Source organism: Kogia breviceps, chromosome 7 (genome assembly GCF_026419965.1).
Source record: "Kogia breviceps isolate mKogBre1 chromosome 7, mKogBre1 haplotype 1, whole genome shotgun sequence".
NCBI lineage: Eukaryota > Metazoa > Chordata > Mammalia > Artiodactyla > Physeteridae > Kogia > Kogia breviceps.
The window spans coordinates 53,683,154-53,703,579 of record NC_081316.1 but is presented as its reverse complement, the minus strand read 5'-3'; the positions used below and the strand labels follow the sequence as shown (position 1 = coordinate 53,703,579).

Here is a 20,426-nt window from a genome sequence, read left to right as displayed (position 1 = left end):
CCTATGTTCCCATTTCTCTTCCCTCTTATCCTCCTCTCAGTGCTTGGCTGGCTCTCCCCCAGTCCATTCCCAAGTCCTGTGCTCCGTGTAGTAGTGGGTGCTCTAAACTCTGCAGTCCTGCCATACATGTGCTCCTCAAAGCTGGCTTTGCCCCCAGGGGGGCATCCCCAGCTTCTAGAACTGTGCTCTGCACAGAGTAGTACGTGATAAACATTTTTTAAAATTCTGGTTTAATTGAATTCTGTATTCATTTCTTTGGACATTTGTTACTTGCTTTATGGCTCAGAACGTGGTTAATGTTTGTAAATTCTGTGTGCGCGCTTGAAAAGAATGTATTCTACAGCTGTTGAGTACAGCGTTTTATATTTATTTATTTATTTATTGACCGTGTTGGGTCTTCGTTGCGGTGCGCAGGCTTCTCATTTGCAGTGGCTTCTCTCGTTGCGGAGCATGGGCTCTAGGTGCACGGGCTTCAGTAGTTGCAGCACGTGGGCTCAGTAGTTGTGGCTCACGGGCTTAACTGCTCCGCGGTATGTGGGATCTTCCTGGAGCAGGGATTGAACCCACGTCCCATGCATTGGCAGGCAGATTCTTAACCACCGTGCCACCAAGGAACATTTTTATATTTTTTTATAGTGAAAACTTCTATATTTAGAATTAGTCAGCTGGACTCAGTTTAGACGATCCCAATTTTGTTGGCAACATCCAAAGCGTCATAGTCAGGAGTCAGCCGAACATATGCCCTCTTCTCTCCCTCAGGCCTGATCAGGGTGTTGACCTTAGCCACGTTGATGTCATAGAGTTTCTTCACAGCCTGTTTAATTTGGTGCTTGTTGGCCTTTACGTCCACAATGAACACCAGTGTGTTGTTGTCTTCTATTTTCTTCATGGCTGACTCGGTGGTGAGGGGGAACTTGATGATGGCATAGCGGTCAAGCTTGTTTCTCCTAGGGATGCTCTTCCGAGGATATCTGGGCTGCCTCCTGAGCCGCAGTGTTTCGGGCCGTCGGAAGGTGGGTGACGTCTGGATCTTCTTTTTTTTGTGGCAGTGTACGCCTTTCAACACTGCTTTTTGGGCCTTCAAAGCCTTTGCTTTGGCTTCGGCTTTGGGAGGGGCAGGGACTTCCTTCTTCACCTTCGGCGCCATCTTCATGAAAAGGGTTTCCCAAGGAACATTTTTTGAATGGCCAATTCAAGGAAATAGATTCATGAGACACAGTTTTCCATTGATGATCCTGGAGAACATTTTTACCAAAAGCCATTTTCAAATCAACTCATTATTTTTGTTTATTTGTTTGTGTAGTCCTGATCTGTAACTCTTATTTCACAGTTACATTAGAAGCCTGAATTTTTTTATCAGCCTTGTGATACAGCCACATGGTCATTATTTTAAAATCATAGTGTGTTAGAAGAGAAGGAAGTCCCAGCAGAAAAAGAAAGTCCATAGCATCCAGATGAAAAAATGTGGGCTTAGAAAGGGTGAGTTCAAGGTCACACAATGAACTATTGGTAGAGCCAGGGCAAAAAATATTAATGCATGTTTCCTATACAAAAAGCATGATAGTAGTTCTTATATACATACATTATTTCATTTAACCTTCAACTCACAGAACTTAGAAAGATTAAATAACCTGCCTACAATTCAGTTTGTAAGGAAAAGATGAAAACATCTTTTGTCTTCAGAATTCTGACTCAGGACTTTGAGTCTAGAGCCCTATGCTTTAGGGAACCAGCTTTCCTGACTTTTCACCATACATTGAATTATATACAATTTATCCTAGTTTACTCCTACATCTTTAATTTACACATCCTGTTGGCACAGAACCTCTTACTGTTTTTGTTAAAATAAATACAATTTCTAGCCAGTAGAAGAGCTGATTCCACACCCCACCCTGGGCCAATAGTCACCAGTTTAAAATATAAATTGCTGAATTATTTTTCTAAGGTAACAGATAGAGTGACTTTTATACCCTCTACTATCACAGCCTTGCCACGCTCATTATCAGTTGATAGTTTATCTGTGTTTTGTACTTTACATCATACAAAATACTTTCACATATTTTATTCTCTTGGATCACTGTAACAATAAGTATGTAATAACCGGTTTTATTCTCCCTATTCTCCAGATAATAACACTGAAGTCTATAGAGCTGCACTGCCCAAGGTCACAGTGCCCAAGGTCATGGTGCTTGGAAACGGCAGGGCCAGGGCCAGCCGTCCCAGAGAGATGGAGACTGAGTGCTCCATCCTTCCCTGTAAGGCCCAAGTGTCTGCACTGACTCCTGATGCAGGTGAGGACAGAGCGAGAGGGAGGTGCAAAGTCTAGGTTTGGGCAACAGGATGTGCATGCCTGGAATATGCATCTTGGTGCCTTGATTCACCTTGATGCTGAGAGAAGAGATGCAGCTCTTTTCCAAGCCTATTAGCAAACACCATAGCACAGGGCATACTCCTCAAAGGGGACTGGGTAGGTAGGTACATTAGTCAGCCTGGGCTGCCATAACAAAATACCCTAGACTGGGTGGCTTAAACAATAGAAAGTAATTTTCTCATAGTTCTGGAGGCTAGGAGTCCAAGATCAAGGTGTTGGCAGGTTTGGTTTCTCTCTCCTTGGCTTACAGATGACCGTCTTCTCACTGTGTCCTCACATGGCCTTTCCTCTATGTATGTGCATGCCTGGTGTCTCTTCCTCTTACAAGGACACAAGCCCTGTTGGATTAGAGCTCACCCTTACGCTCTCATTTAATCTTTTTACCTTTTTAAGGGCCCTATCTCTCAATATGGTCACATTTGGGGTTAAGCTTCAACATGTGAATTTTGGGGGGCACACAGTTGAAATGCATTGTGTTCCAAGAGTGTGCCCTTCTTTCTCACTGCCTGTTTAAACATCTTCTACAGCTGCCACGTGTATGGCCTTGGATGAGTTGTTTTTGAAACTACTAAGTGCCATTGCCTTTCCTCTCTAAACACTGTTTCAAAGCACACTATTTACACATTGAAATGAGAAAACAAGAAGAAAGAAATACTGTCATAAATGTGCAAGCAAAAGGGGAAAAAAAAGACCACAGGGAAATGGAAATAAGTAAACTGATAATTCTCTCGGAGCTGGAAAAAAAAAAAATCAATTGTTACCACATTATCCCTGACAGTGATCTAGTTGAGATCAATTCAGGTAAAGTTAATAACACCTTCCTGAATTCCACTGGAGCAGATTGTCAATTTTCTAACCAGTCCTGTAAGCTCTGGGTGCCAGCTTCCAAAATGAATACAAATGAATGCTGGGATCTCAAACATTACAAGAGGATTTGTTAATAAATAACAAATCGCATTCTTTAAACTGCCTGAGACAGCAGTCAGCTTTGCGACTCAAATCACTCCAAGGAGGTGGCTTATTAAGGGTCACACAGATGCTCTGCTGGCCCCAGAGGTTCAACACGAAGCTCAGAGAGGAGACTGTGCCAGGACTACCTGACTCTGATGAAAGACGCCCGAGTTATGTCACTGTCTTCTTGTTATTTTATTTTTGTAGTCTACTGAGGACTTGTACCAAATGGCAGAACTTCTGTTGAGCCTGTTTTTGGCACGTGTTTGAATTGTGTTCTGAGCCCAAAGTTCGAGGCCAGCGTTCCAGGTCAGCCTCCTGCACACACTGGTTGAAAACTATACCCTTCTCCATTGCGATGCAAAATCTAAAGCTGGTGCCCTCCCACAGATGGCTTCATTTCAAACTATTTGATGATTCTTTAATTTTTTTCAGGTACATACATCTTAGTTCCCAAGAGCTCAAAGTGTGAGCTCTGCCACTGTCTGCAATTGAGCCACCTGGGGTGCTGGTTAGAAAGGAAGATTCTGAGCCCCAAGATTCGAAAGGATTTGGAATAGCTGAGGCAGGGGCAAGAGATGTGGATCTTTTAACTAGTATTCCAGAAGATCCTAATGCATGCGAAAGCTCAAGAACCACTATTTTCTGTTACTTCTGTAGGTCCCGTAACACCTGTACTGCAGAGAAAGGGAAGGGACCTAAGTTAATTTCTTCACAGGGCATAGATTGCTAGTTACTTAATAAAATCCATATTCTGTTCTTCTTGGGAAACAGCTAAACTACATTTCCCAGCCTCCTCTGTAGTCATACGTGGGCCTGTTAGACTGAGTTCTACCAATGGAATGTGGCCCTAGGGTTGCTAGATAAAATACAGGACACCCAGTTAAATTTGAATTTTAGATAAATGACATAAATTTTCAGTATAAATATGTCCCAAATACTGCATGGAACATATGACTTACACTAAAAAAATTGTTATTTATCTGGAATTCAGATTTAATTGGATAAAATACAAAATGCTTGTCCTGCATTTTTATTTTCTAAATCTGGTATTCCTAAACAGAAACAGAGTGACAGGCCTCACTTCCCACCATGGCCCACAGGAGCCTCCCGTGTGTCCCTCCCCATTTGAGCTGGATCGATAGAGACAATTCCCCAGGGAGATTTTGCAAGCCACATGTTGAAGATGACAGGACCACCGTTGGTCTGGGTTGCTGAATGATTGCATGAAGGAGAGCCATCGCTGACTCATTCATCCTCTCTGTCCTATTCTGTGAGCAGGAAAGAAACATCTACTGTATCTGAGCTATGATGAATGTTGGGTTCTATTTTCCTCAGCAGTTAGCCTGCCCAGCTGATGCACTTAATATATGACAGTAACTGCACATATGAAGTAACAATGAATCCTTCCACAATTCTCTCAAGCTTGTATTGTCCCCAATTTACTCATGGGGTGAATGAGACTCAGAGCTGCTAAGCAACTCACCAAATACTTTATCACTGATTTATCCTAAATATAGTAATATTTTTATGGTGGTAAAATATACATAATATAAAATTGACCATTTTAACCATTTTTAAGTATACAGTTCAATGGCATTAAGTACAGTCACACTGTTATGCAACCAACACCAACACCTATCTCCAAAATTTTTTCATCTTCCCAAACTGAAACCTTGTACTCATTAAGCAATAGCTCTCCATTTCAAGCTGGTTACCTTCAGAGACTATTTGTGATCACTTGTGGTAAACCTGAATAATAAAAAGAACTCCTTTTAATCAGGAAATGTTCATATTTTAGTGAGTTTCACGTTTTAGTTTTAAATTAATTCATTGATTGATGGGGAGGGGGTGTATCTAAAAGGTTCAAAAGGGAACACCCTGAAAATACAGCCTTACTAGTAGCTCTGTCCTCCAGCCAGCCAATTCCCTAGCTGGGAAGCAACATCTATTGTTTCTGTTTGTGTGTATGTATGTGTGTGTGTGTGTCTATGTGTACACTTTTAGTTGTATCCTATGCATACACAAACATACACACACACACACACACACACACTTACTTCTATCTTAACCCAAACGATAGCATACTATTGTGGAAAGGAATGAGGCCAAACCAAATAAGAAAAAAAACCACCCTGTTTATCAGAGCTTACTACAGCAAGAGAGTCAGCCACCATCATTATGTTGGATGGAGACTCAAAGCCTGGCAGAAGACTGGGAAAACTTTATAGGGAAGAAAAAAGAATCCTTCAAATGTACCCTGGTTGAAGGTCGTTGGCCTGGGGAAGCTAGAAGTGGGCTAATTAGAAGCAGGGCCTCCTATATGGTTGGTTGGCCAGCTCTGATTTGTCCAGAGATGGAAGTAGGGACAAAAGGTAGGCAGGCTGGTAGTCACCAACCAAGTTGTGACCCGGCTTCCCCGGGCTGGTTGTTGCAGGGGCACAGGTCAGAGTTTTACTGTCATGTATGATCTGACCACTGTCTGATTGTATACTTTCACCATGTACACTTTCCACTTGTTGATTTCCTTCTATTTCTGTTAGACTATGGTAATATTGACCTTTTTGGTATAAAATTCTATGAATTTTGACCTAAGTGTACATTTATGTAACCATTACCTCAGTCAGGATACAGAGCAGTTCTATCACCTTCATAACACTCCCTCTTGCTAACATACATAGGCCATCCTTGACTTTTCTACAGCAATTACCTACTAAATCTGTTACACCATACGATGCCAGCATCAATTTATTTCTATTCAACAAACATGGAACTTATTTTTCTGCTTGACTACTACACAGTTGTAATAAATAGAAGAAGGATGTTACAAAATAGTACCAGATAGATAAATAATGAGGGTTGTGATTCCAGAAGTTGGGGGGTGGGGACTGCTCTCCTGGTTACCACGGAGGTGTAAGAAGGGATGGTTAACTGCAATTCGAAGAGGATTAAGTGCCTCCAAATACACATTGCATTGCATGAGCATAAATAGATCTGTGTGATTCTGTTATTTTGCAATTATATCAAATATTCCGTGTCATGCTTTGCACTTAGTGATGGAGTATGGAAATTAAACTCCCATTTTTACCCTCTACGATTTAAATTAGTGAGGAAGCCTGCCAACCAAAATAAAATACAGTGTGCTCAGTGCTATGACAGACACATGAAAACAGTGCAGCTAACCTAGAATGTGGGGCAGAGAGTGTCAGGGAAGGATTCCCATCTAAACGGAATCTTGAAGTATGGGTAGGATTTAGTCAAAGAGGAGGGTGGTATGCATGGAAAAACACATAAAGGTCAGCAGATAAGAAAGTGTGAAGTGCTCAGTGCCACATATGGAGTGAATGAGGGCTACCAGGCAGTGCCTTGTGCCATGCTGATATTCTGGATTTTTTTTCCCCTGAAGGCAGCGGTAATTTTAAACGGAGGGTTAGCATGACCTTTGCAAAGCTGTGTCTGACTCACCGAGGCTGTTAGGGGTGCCTTTTCCTGTGCCCTCACTGAATGTTCTACAAACCTCTTCTTCAACAATTATCTCACTGAATTCCCACTGTTTGTAATTGAAAGGCAGAAGAGCACATAGGAACCGAGCCAGACAGAAAAGGGTTCAAATGCCCATTCCAGTATTTATCCTTCTTTCCAGCATTTATTTCCTTTGTTTCCTTGGGCAAGCCATTTAAATTCTCTGAATGCCAAATTCTAATCTGTAGGATGGGCTCATTCCCACATCATAAAGTCAGAGTTGAGATTAAATGCCATATCAGTGCAAAGTGCTTTGCCACTTAGTAGGTCTTCAATAAATAGTAGCTATAGTGGTTTGCAATCTCATCTCCCCAGTTGATTAAATTCCAGAGTGCAGCATCTTTGCATCCTTTGCATGTTTGCAGCCCACATCTATCAAGAGTCTGTCACAAAGGAGGTGCTCGGTAAACATTTGTGCGATGACTGCATAAATCAGATTCAGAGTTTAGAAAGATCAATTTGGACTTTGGAGAACAGATTGCTGAGATATAAGTTTGTAGGTTAGTTCACCCAGCCAAAAAATCACCCTCCATTTTAAACAGGCTAGTTTGTGAGACTGAAAGAAGCAGTTTGGGTTATTATAAAAAGCAATTAGCAGGAAATAGTAAAATTAGGTTTCTCTTGGCATTTTAACTTAAAATAGTCATTGATTATAAATAGCATTTAAGGGCTTCCCTGGTGGCGCAGTGGTTGAGAGTCCGCCTGCCAACGCAGGGAACACGGGTTCATGCCCCGGTCCGGGAAGATCCCACATTCCGCGGAGCGGCTGGGCCCGTGAGCCACATGAGCCTGCGCGTCCGGAGCCTGTGCTCCGCAACGGGAGAGGCCACAACAGTGAGAGGCCTGTGTATTGCAAAATAAATAAATAAATAAAATAAATAGCATTTAAAATTATTACTAACAGCATAATAATAATAAAAAGAAACATTATTTGTGAATTTTCTTTGTGTCAGGCCCTGTGTTAGTTTTTTATTTGGACTGCCTCATTAATTCTCACCACAACGCTAAGAGGCAGGTAGTCTTACCTGCATTTTACAGATGAAGAAACTGAGGTTTAGAGACACAGGGTAACCTGCCCAAGTTTCCCAAATCATGTACATGAACTAATATGATCCAAATAATATTCTTGGTGTTAGTAAAGGGATAGCGTGACAGCTAATTATATGTCAGCTGGATTAGGCTATGTGGCCCAGATGTTTGTCAAACACTCATCTAGATGTTGCTGTGAAGGTGTTTTTAGATGTGATTAACATTTAACCGAGTAGATTTTGAATAAATTAGATTGCCTTCCATTATGTGGGTGGACATTATCTAATCAGTTGAAGGCCTTAAGGAAAAAAGACTGAGCTACCCAAGGACGAAGGAATTCTGCTTCCAGATTGCCTTCAGACTCAAACTTCAACATCAACTTTTCTGCATGTCTCCAGCCTGCCTGCCTGCCCTGCAAATTTCAGACTTGCCAGCCCCCAATCATATGAGCCAATTCCTTAAAATAAATCTCTCTCTCTCTAAATAGGATACATATACACACACACACACACACACACACACACACACACACTTATATTTATATCCTACATAGGCTATATATTTATATGGTAATATATAATAGAATATGTATATTTGATGCATGTGTATATCTATGGGTATATACATATCTTATACATATAGTAGATACACATTATATACATATTGTATAATATATAATAGGATATGTATATATGATGCGTGTAGACATACTCTATACATATATTACACACATATCATACACACCCACACAACATATACATATCCTATTGGTTCTTTTTCTCTGGAGATCTCTGATCAATATAGATATTATTACTCCATTTTACAGATAAAGAAAATGAAGCTTCAAAGTCCCACAGGTAATAAAGGTTATACCTCCAGATGATTTCTTTCTGATTTTATGTCTGGGACATACCACTGACATGTATATGATATTCCCTTCCCTCTCCAATTTATTTTTGGAAGAGAAAGAAAGAAGGGAGATGTTAATAAAGGAAAATCAGTAGAAAATGGGAAAGAATCCTGAGGAGAGAGAAAGAGGGCAGGCAGTATAGACAGCCATAAAGTGAGCAGCCTTAAGTTTCCTAAAGATGTCATAACTGTTTGCCTGGCTTCCTAGGGTGGCTATAACTTGGCATGTCCATTCCCATAGAGCCATATTACATGGTGATCCATAGGCTCTCTTTAATCCTATCAGACATAGCTCCTTTCTGCCCACAAACATTCTCATTATTCCCAATCATGTCATCTTGCTTAATTCCTTTGTGGCTCTTATAATGATCTCTCATTATCTTACTTAGTTACTTGGTTTACTTGCTTATTGTCTGCCCTTCCAACTAGAATGTGCATCCCATGAAGGAAGGGATATTTCCATTTTCAGTCACTGTTTATCTTTAATATGGAGCACATTGTAGAAGCTGAATGAATGAATGAGTGCCATGTTCATCCTCACCTTCCTGTCTTCACTCCCTCTGTTTTCTTCATCACCTTCCTAATGGTACCCATCACTCCAAACCCAATCTAAGCTCCCATATGTCCCAAATCCCTCCCTGATTATGATACCCCCCAGCCACACCTGCCTTCTTGCAGTGCCTAAAACATGCAGTGCTCTTCCATGATTCCGAGGGCTCTTCTCTTTGCTTAGAATGCTCTTCAACCTCTCTCCTCCCTTTGCTCAGCCAAATCAGCTTGAGCATCCCTTCTTCTTTAGGGAGGCTTCCCTGACATTCGGCATCATTGAAATCAATATCACTGACTGATTCTGTTACATATACATGATTGTAGTTAATTTCCTACCCTCTTTCTATGTCTTCATGATCCTTTCTCTTTGTAATAGTCAATACACTTAAAATAACTTTCTATTATTCATCAATTTTGAAAGAACTTGTTCAGTATACACCTTGGCTACTGTATTTTAAATAATATTAGAGAAGTCCTGTGTTTTTGTTTGTTTTGTCTTTTTGAATTTTATTTTATTTTATTTTTTATACAGCAGGTTCTTATTAGTTATCTATTTTATACATATTAGTATATACATGTCAACCCCAATCTCCCAATTCTCCCCACCACCCGCCCCCCACCAGACAAGTCCTGTTTTTCTCCTTTTGCTGGTACATCTACAGTAACAAATCCTTTGTGCCTGCAAAACACTATGTGTTCAGTGATGAAATATAAAAATAGCTATCAACTTTTAAGTGGTCACTATGTGCCAGACACTTTTCTACGTGCTTTCCAAGACTTAACTCATTTAATTCTGGCAAAACTCTAAGAAGAGGTAGGTAAGATTGTTGTCATCCCTATTCCACAGAGGAGGAAACTGAGGGATGGAGTAGTTGTAGGGCTTGCCTAAGGTCATGTGGGTGCTGAGGGTTTCAACCCAGGCAATCTGCTCCAGTGCTTAACCTCAACCTAGGGCCCTAGTACTTATGGTCTTGTTGGGCAACATGCAAGAGTTTAGGGAGATAACTGGCGGCCTGAATTTTTATTATTTTAGCTCATTTATTATTCTTTTATTTATTATTAGTCATTTTTGTGTTCAACAGGTATTTGTTGAATGCCAGGTGCGTGTTAGGCACTGCAGATGTAGTGCTAGACCAAGTCACCGTGGTCCCCCGCCCTCACTGGTATATTTCAGTACCATGTTGTGGTTCTCAAACTTGGCTCACATTAGAACTATTGACACTTAATGTACTCTCGTTGACTTCACTTAATTAGCTGGCCTAGGGCCCGAGCCTTTATACTTTTAAAATTCTGCAATTGATTCTAATATGTGGCCAGGGCTGAGAACCACCTCTTGAGTGCTTAGGGCCAAACCAATCCAATACCATTGCATTTACAGTCACCTAGTAAACTCATTTAAATCCAGAGTCCTGCCTCTGCCCTCATCTCCTCCTACCTCCCTGACCTAATGACCCAGAGTCTCAGAGAGTAGAACCCAGGCACCTGTGTTTTTAAAAGCTCCTTTTATGATTCTCATGCAGTTGGCCAGCAGACTTACATTTTAGGATTATCAGAGCAGTGCTGACAGTAGACTTAACAGATGTTAAGAAGAAAGAGTTTGCAGAGGGCTGCAGTAGTCTGAGCTGCATTTATGAACCATAGTGCTTGAACTGGTCTTGAAGGGAGGATAGGATTTACATATGTGGAAAGGAATAGAAGCTTTCACTCCTGGCATGTATAATTGTACATACTTTATCATATAATGTCTTGTTTTAAATATGTTTATTCTATGGCCTTCCTACTCAAAATCTGGTCTGGGAGTGTGTTAGAGGTGGAGCATCTTGGGTTTCACCCCAGAATCTGTATTTTTAACAAGCTCTCCAGGCGACTCGTATGTAATTAAAGTTTGAAAACCATGATTCTAATGTCAACATTGGCCCCTCCTACCCACCCAGTATACTGTAAGGTCCTTTAAGGAATAGGGCATGACTTATTAGAAGAAGATTTATAGAAATAGTTTAGATACACTTTTATTTATTTAATCCACTCAACAACCATGTAAAGTACACTATTGTTATACCCATTTTTCAGAAATGCAAATTGAGGCTTAGTGAAGTCAATTGTTGCTTGTTATTTCAAGCCTAATCTCTTTCTATTCTAAGACCAGGATTTCTTTCATTCTTCAGTCTCCTTCCCAATATCCAACATGATGATAAACATAAGTTTCAGGTTCAGAAAATTCCTAAAAATCATAGATTTTTGTAATAAGCTGGAAGGAACATTGCCCAACTCTGTCACTTAAATTTGAAGAAACTCTGGACCCTGCTCAAGGTCACAGAGCTAGTTCATGAAATGAAATAATGAAACTAGCATTCAGATCTCTTGCTCTGTATCTGGGCTGCTTTCCCCTATATCTTGGCCCTCACCTGTTTGCTGTTCTTACTCTTGCTCCTTCCTATATTGCCTTTTACAAAGATAGCTTCTTAGAAGAGCCTGATTTTTAGGGCCATTCTAAGACAGAGCCAAATAAGCACTCTGGGTGGAAAGCAGCTTTAGAATGAACCTGGGTGGAAAATTACCTACAATGAACTGTACTTAGAATCACTGTATGGTTTCCAGTTATTCCACAGATGTAAGAGGACATGGGCCTCCTTTACATAAGTAAGTCTGATCCTGAGCCCACCGATGGGAGCTTAGCCACCTGGATTCTTGCTGTCCTTTTCATTCCCCATCAGAATGTCTTCCAGTCCTGAACAGGTGGTGAGTCTTTGGCCTCTTACTAGCATGTAGAAAATTGTGATAGTAACTGTTTGTTCGGGGAAGACAGCACTGTCATTTTTGTTCACCTTTGGTTCTGACCTGTCATTAACATCATATGTGCATCAAGGTGGGGGTAATTGCTTGGCGTAACAAAGGCTGCTCTAGCTGGATGCACAAAGCCAAGTGTTAGACTAAGTCTCCAAAATCCTTCAAGGAGTGGCGCTCCAACTCAGAGGTTAATTCTTGGCTCATAATTATGCCTTCCTTCCAAATTTCATTTTCCCCATCTTCCTTGCTTTTCTGAATGCATTCTTAAAGCATGTAATCAACTTGAAAGGGCCAAGTGCTCAAATGCAAGGTAGAAATGAGAGCTGTTGCCTTCTCGGTTGCTCTGTACTTGGGAAATTCTCTACACCAGTCTCTTTCTTTGCTTTGGTGTCCTTCCACAGCCAGCAAAACTCTGCCCAGGTTTATAATGAGTAGTTTTACTCCCCACTGCTTCCTTTTAACCCAAGGTGGAAGTAATTAATACAATTCTAATTGGGTAGAAAAAAAGGGAGGATCTTTGTGACTAAGCAGGGAACAAGGTTATTATCACCTATACCCAGGCTTGATTCGTCTGCTAAAAGTGCCACATGGTTCAAACAACGGCTTGATGTCTTTGGTATCAGTCTCCTTAGAGTAAAACGCCATTTATCCAAGGAAAACTCCTCCAGTTCTGAGCTTCTGCATGAGGCTGGGGGAGAGAGAGACTCCTATATACCTTACTGAGTACATAAAAACAGTGAAAACCAACAAGGACGTTGAAGCCCTGAAGATTAGGTCTACCTAATCTTGGTGAGTTTGCCACTAAGTTGGGAGGAAAATTTCTATTAGCTGGCTAGTCCATAGAAGGCCAGTCTTGACAAACAAAAGATATGAAGGAGGAGAAAAAGAAGTGAAGCAAAGCAACGTGCAGGAGTGGGATGACGGTGGTTGATCTTAGACATGCAGCGGGTACTGGAGGTCACTGGCTTGAGTTTGGAAGAACCCTCTGGGGCTCATTTGGAACGTGTCAATCTGACTTCACACTCAATCTAGCTAGCTTGGTTATCTAGTTTCTTAGTCTGCAAGAGATTCAAGGCAACAAATTAGAAAGCACGAAAGAGGCTGTCAGAAGCAGCACACTGACAGTAGCCAGAAAGGACATGCCAGCTCTCAAGGCAGAGAGTGGTAATCTGTGACAGGCTGAAGAATCTAAAAGGCACAGAAGTCAAAAGCCAGCCAGAGTTAGAAGAGAGTCCAATAACTAAGGTTCCTAACAAAGATTCAGAGTCTTCAAAAATTATTGATTTATTTTGTGTACTTTAAGAAGACAGAGAAAAATGTAACGTTTTAAGAAATGTTCAAAAAATGAAGCATTTTGATGCTTAATGGAAGCCTTTTTATTTCTCTGGAGGAGTCATTGCCATATTTTCTCTTCCTGGTTTTGTGCCCATCTTTGACAAATATTTTTGAGCTCATAATCCATGCCAGCAGCTATGATATAAGCTGAAGATACACTGATGAACAGAATAAGACATGGTCCCTGCCTCAAGCTCCTAACAGTTTAATCTTGAGGACACATAATCAGTGTTTAATAAATAATTAAAGTTTAATGCATAATGATTATTCCATTAGAATACAGACACAGGTAAACTTGTGCCATGAAAGAGAGACATTCTATGCTACGTGAGTCCGCAGCACAGGGGGGGTGATGAGGTCAGAGGTCAAACAAGGATTCCCCAAGGAATTGGCGCTTGTTCAAAGGATGAGAAGTAACTGGTGAAGAGAAGGGGAGGTAAGAGCAGAAGAAACTGACTCCTGTGTTGGAAGGGGGGCGGGGATGAGCAGTCAGTGGGAGTCTGAAAGGTGAGGGGAGGGAATACAGAGAGGAGAGAGAGGGAGGGGAGCACAGGCCAGTTCGTCTTGGGATGAGGCTGTGAGGCAGGAACCAGACCACATGGGCCACGGTGGGCCTTGTTCATGAGTCCTGTCTTTGATCTGAAAGCAAAGGAAAGCCACTGGAGGCCAACCTGATCAGATTTTCATCTTACAGGGCATTTTGGCTGCTCTATAGAGGATGAACAGGTGGGGAAAGTGTGGTGGGGGTGTTGGGTTAAGTGGACGTGGTGAGAGCCATTGCAATTCAAGGGAGCAATGGCAGTGCTTTGTGATCATGGGGGAGCCTGAGAAAGCTGGACAGATCCTAGGGATATTTTAGGAGGCCATCATGAAGATCAGTGATTGTTTTCATGAGGGGAGTGAGTGAGAGGGGGTCCTAAGGACCTCTCCAAGGTTTCTGGCCTGCACAGGCAGGTGGTGCTCAGTCACTGAGACAGGGAGCTCAGAGAAGAGGTCACAATTTGGGGATCTGGGCTTGTCAAATTTGAGAGGTCTTTGAGACACCTTTCTCAACCCCCAGGCCTTCTCATATCAGTTACCACAACTTCTTGAAATGCTTTCTCTAAGTGCTCATCATCCCCATTGTGGGCCAGATGCTGTGGGTTCCCTTAGAGACCCCTGTGTATCTCTGTTATCTCCATGTCCCAGTTGGAAGGCAAATTTTCTGGGGAAGAAATGATAGAGTTTTTTCTTTCTTTATGTGCAACCTAGTTGCTGCACATAGTGGAGGCTTAACAAGGATGTCTTGAATGCATGGGGAGGAGTGAGTAACTCTTCGGGGGCGCTCCCAGGGGTGCTGGTGTTTCAGAGATCAGGCTCTGAGTCTCAGAAAAGCAAAGCACACAGAGCACACAGCTGGCGTGTTGGGATTCGATCTCAGGCCTGTGAAATCAATTCTAACAGTCTTTATCCAAGTTCACAGGGGAGCTGAAACAGTCAGAACCCAAACAATGAATTGTACCCAGTGCTTTACATCTTATAAGCGATTGGTTTTTTTTCTATTTTTTTATACAGCAGGTTCTTAATAGTTACCTATTTTATATATATTAGTGTATATATGTCAATCTCAATCTCCCAATTCATCCCACCACCAACACCACACCACCCCACTTTCCCCCCTTGGTGTCCATACATTTGTCCTCTACATCTGTGTCTCTATTTCTGCCTTGCAAACCACTTCATCTGTACCATTTTTCTAGACTCCACATATATGGGTTAATATATGATATTAGTTTTTCTCTTTCTGACTTACTTCACTCTGTATGACAGTCTCTAGGTCCATCCACATCTCTACAAATGACCCAATTTTGTTCCTGTTTATGGCTGAGTAATAGTCCATTGTATATATGCAACACATTTTCTTTATCCATTCATATCTCAATGGGCATTTAGGTTGCTTCCATGACCTGGCTATTGTAAATAGTGCTGCAATGAACATTGGGGTGCATGTGTCTTTTTGAATTACGGTTTTTGCGGGGTATATGCCCAGTAGCAGGAGTGCTGGGTCATAGGGTCATATGGTAATTCTATTTTTAGTTTTTTAACGAACCTCCATAATGTTCTCCATGGTGGCTGTATCAATTTACATTCCCACCAACAGTGCAGGAGGGTTCCCTTTTCTCCACACCCTCTCCAGCATTTGTTGTTTGTAGATTTTCTGATGATGCCCATTCTAACCAGTATGAGGTGGTACCTCATTGTAGTTTTGATTTGCATTTCTCTAATAATTAGAGATGTTGAGCAGCTTTTCATGGGCCTCTTGGCCATCTGTATGTCTTCTTTGGAGAGATGTCTATTTAGGTTTTCTTCCCATTTTTTGATTGGGTTATTTGTTTTTTTGATATTGAGCTGCATGAGCTGTTTATATATTTTGGAGATTAATCCCTTGTCAGTTGCTTCATTAGCAAATATTTTCTCCCATTCTGAGGGTTGTCTTTTCGTCTTGTTTATAGTTTCCTTTGCTGTACAAAGGCTTTTAAGTTTCATTAGGTCCCATTTGTTTATTTTTGTTTTTATTTCCATTACTCTAGGAAGTGGGTCAAGAAAGATATTGCTGTGATTTATGTGAAAGAGTGCTCGTCCTAGGTCTTCCTCTAAGTTTTATAGAGTCCAGTCTTACATTTAGGTTTTAATCCATTTTGAGCTTATTTTTGTGTATGGTGTTAGGGAGTATTGTAATTTCATTCTTTTACATGTAGCTGTCCAGTTTTCCCAGCACCATCCACTGAAGAAGCTGTCTTTTTTCCATTTTATATCCTTGCCTCCTTTGTCATAGATTAGTTGACCAAAGGTGTGTGGGTTTATCTCTGGGCTTTCTATCCTGTTCCATTGATCTATATTTCTGTTTTTGTGCCAGTAGCATATTGTCTTGATTACTGTATCTTTGTAGTATAGTCTAAAGTCAGGGAGTCTAATTCCTCCAGCTCCATTTCTTTTTCCTCAAGATTGCTTTGGCTATTTGGGGTCTTTTGTGTCTCCCTACAAAATTTTAAGATTTTTTGTTCTAGTTCTGTGAAAAATGACATTGGTAATTTGATAGGGATTGCACTTAATCTGTAGATTGCTTTGGGTAGTATAGTCATTTTCACAATGTTGATTCTTCCAATACAAGAACATGGTATATCTCTCCATCTGTTTGTGTCATCTTTGATTTCTTTAATCAGTGTCTTATAGTTTTCTGAGCACAGGTCTTTTACCTCCTTTGGTAGGTTTATTCCTAGGTATTTTATTCTTTTTGTTGCAATGGTAAATGGGTGCGTTTCCTTAAGTACTCTTTCTGATCTTTCGTTGTTAGTGTATAGGAATGCAAGAGATTTCTGTGCACTAATTGTGTATCCTGCAACTTTACCAAATTCATTGATTAGCTCTAGTAGCTTTCTGGTGGCATCTTTAGGAATCTCTATGCATAGTATCATGTCATCTGCAAACTCTGATAGTTTTACTTCTTCTTTTTCAATTTGTATTCCTTTTATTTCTTTTTCTTCTCTGATGGCTGTGGCTAGGACTTCCAAAACTATGTTGAATAATAGTGGTGAGAGTGGACATCCTTGTCTTGCTCCTGACCTTACAAGAAATGCTTTCAGATTTTCATCATTGAGAATGATGGTCACTGTGGGTTTGTCATATATGGCCTTTATTATGTTGAGGTAGGTTCCCTCTATGCCCACTTTCTGGAGAGTTTTTATCAGAAATTGGTGTTGAATTTTGTCAAAAGGTTTTTCTGCATCTATTGAGGTGACCATATGGTTTTTATTCTTCAGTTTGTTAATACGGTATATCACACTGATTGATATGTGGATATTGAAGAATCCTTACATCCCTGTGATAAATCCCACTTGATTATGGTAATGATTCTTTTAATATGTTGTTGGATTCTGTTTGCTAGTATTTTGTTGAGGATTTTTGCACCTATATTCATCAGTGATACTGGTATGTAATTTTCTTCTTTTGTAGTATCTCTGACTAGTTTTGGTATCAGGGTGATGGTGCCTCGTAGATTGAGTTTGGGAGTGTTCCTTCCTCTGCAATTTTTTGGAAGAGTTTGAGAAGGATGGGTATTAGCTCTTCTCTAAATGTTTGATAGAATTCATCTGTGAAGCCATTTGGTCCTGGACTTTTGTTTGTTGGAAGATTTTAAATCACAGTTTCAATTTCATTACTTGTGATTGGTCTGTTAATATTTTCTGTTTCTTCCTGGTTCAGTCTTGGAAGGTTATACCTTTCTAAGAATATGTCCATTTCTTCCAGGTTGTCCCTTTTATTGGCATAGAGTTGCTTGTAGTAGTCTCTTAGGATGCTTTGTATTGCTGCAGTGTCTGTTGTAACTTCTTTTTCATTTCTAATTTTATTGAGTTGAGTCCTCTCCCTCTTTTTCTTGATGAGTCTGGCTAAAGGTTTATCAATTTTGTTTATCTTCTCAAAGAACCAGCTTTTAGTTTTATTGATATTTGCTATTGTTTTCTTTGTTTCTATTTCATTTATTTCAGCTCTGATCTTTATGATTTCTTTCCTTCTACTGACTTTGGGTTTTGTTTGCTTTCCTTTCTCTAGTTCCTTTAGGTGTAAGGTTAGATTGTTTGAGATTTTTCTTGTTTCTTGAGGTAGGATTGTATTGCTATAAACTTCCCTCTTAGAACTGCTTTTGCCGCATCCCACAGGTTTTGGATTGCTGTGTTTTCATTGTCATTTGTTTCTAGGTATTTTTTGATGTGCTCTTTGATTTCTTCAGTGATCTCTTGGTTATTTAGTAACGTATTGTTTAGTCTCTATGTGTTCGTGTTTTTTACGTTTTCTCCCCTGTAATTGATTTCTAATCTCATAGTGTTGTGGTCAGAAAAGATGCTTGATATGATTTCAATTTTCTTAAATTTACCAAGGCTTGATTTGTGTCTCAAGATGTGATCTATCCTGGAGAATGTTCTGTGTGCACTTTAGAAGCAAGTGTATTCTGTTTTCTGATGGAATGTCCTAAAAATATCAATTAAATCTATCTGGTCTATTGTGTCATTTAAAGCTTCTGTTTCCTTATTAATTTTCTGTCTGCATGATCTTTCCACTGGTGTTAGTGAGGTGTTAAAGGCCCCACTATTATTGTGGTACTGTTGATTTCCTCTTTTGTAGCTGTTAGCATTTGCCTTATGTGTTCAGGTGCTCCTATGCTGGGTACATATATATTTATAATTGTTATATATTCTTCTTGGATTGACCCCTTGATCATTATGTAGTGTCCTTTCCTGTCTCTGTAACAGTCTTTATTTTAAAGTCTATTTTATCTGATATGAGTGTTGCTACTCCAGCTTTCTTTTGATTTCCATTTGCATGGAATATCTTTTTCCATCCCCTCACTTTCCATCTCTTTGTGTCCCTAGGTCTGAAATGGGTCTTTTGTAGACAGCATATATATGGATCTTGGTTTTGTATCCATTCAGCTAGTCTGTGTCTTTTGGGTGGAGCATTTAATCCATTCACGTTTAAGATAATTACCAATATATATGTTCCTATGACCATTTTCTTAATTATTTTGGGGTTGTTTTTGTAGGTCCTTTTCTTCTCTTTTGTTTCCCACTTAGAGAAGTTCCTTTAGCATTTGTTGTAGAGCTGGTTTGGTGGTGCTGAATTCTCTTAGCTTTTGCTTGTCTGTAAACCTTTTGATTTCTCCATCAAATCAGAAAGAGATCCTTGCCAGGTAGAGTAATATTGGTTGTAGGTTTTTCCCTGTCATCACTTTAAGTATATCATGCCACTCCCTTCTGGCTTGTAGAGTTTCTGCTGAGAAATCAGCTGTTTACCTTATGAGAGTTTCCTTGTATGTTATTTGTTGTTTCCCTTGTTTGCTTTCAATAATTTGTCTTTAATTTTTGTCAGTTAGATTACTATGTGTCTCAGCATGTTTCTCCTTGGGTTTATCCTGTTTGGGACTCTGTGCTTCCTGGCCTTGGGTGGCTATTTCCTTTCCCATGCTAGGTAAGTTTTCGACTATAATCTCTTCAAACATTTTCTCGGGTCCTTTCTCTCTCTCTTCTCCTTCTGAGACCCCTATACTGCGAATATTGTTATGTTTAATATTATACCAGAAGTCTCTTAGGCTGTCTTCATTTCTAACCATTTATTTTTCTTTATTCTGTTCTGTGGCAGTGAATTTCACCATTCTGTCTGCCATGTCACTTATCCATTCTTCTGCCTCAGTTATTCTGCTATTGATTCCTTCTAGTGTATTTTTCATTTCAGTTATAGTATTGTTCATCTCTGTTTGTTTACTAAGTGTTCTAAGTGTTTGTTAAACATTTCTTGCATCTTCTTGATCTTTGCCTCCATTCTTTTTCTGAGGTCCTGGATCATCTTCACTATCATTATTCTGAATTCTTTTCGTGGAAGGCTGTCTATCTCCACTTCATTTAGTTGTTTTCCTGGGGTTTTATCTAGTTCCTTCATCTGGTACATAGTCCTCTGTCTTTTCATTTTGTGTGTGTTTCTGTGAATGTGGTTTTCATTCCAAAGGCTGCAGAACTGTCATTCTGCTTCTGCTGTGTGTCCTCTTGGGATTGTTATATTTACTTTCCACTAACTTAAATGTGCCCAAACAAGTTAAGGTTTAAGTAGGGACTATTTATGAAGATGTTGGACGAATGTAGGATAACACAAGAGATAGTGCGATAACCTGGTGAGTGGCAACAGAACTGGTCCCTCCCTTGGGTCTGAAAGGTAGTAGAGAGTCTGGTAGAGATGGTCACCTTGAGGAGAACTGACCTTTGGTGGTGGGGACAACTGGCTTGAGATGACCTCACAGGGAGGGAGTCAGGGAGCCCCAACCTCACTCTTCCCTCTCCTTCTGCTTCCCTATGTGGGCTCCCTCTTAGCTGAATCCAATAGGAAGTGAGAGGCACCCCTTGGTGTTATGCATACAAGCTGGCCTGCAGGGTGATATGCAGGATAG

At 40.4% G+C, this 20,426-nt stretch overlaps 1 pseudogene; it reads right to left on the bottom strand.

Moving 5' to 3' along the window:
• Nucleotides 1-676: 676 nt before the first annotated feature.
• On the bottom strand, nt 677-1,153 carry LOC131759320 (large ribosomal subunit protein uL23 pseudogene; annotated as a pseudogene).
• Between the last annotated feature and the right edge of the window lie 19,273 nt (nt 1,154-20,426).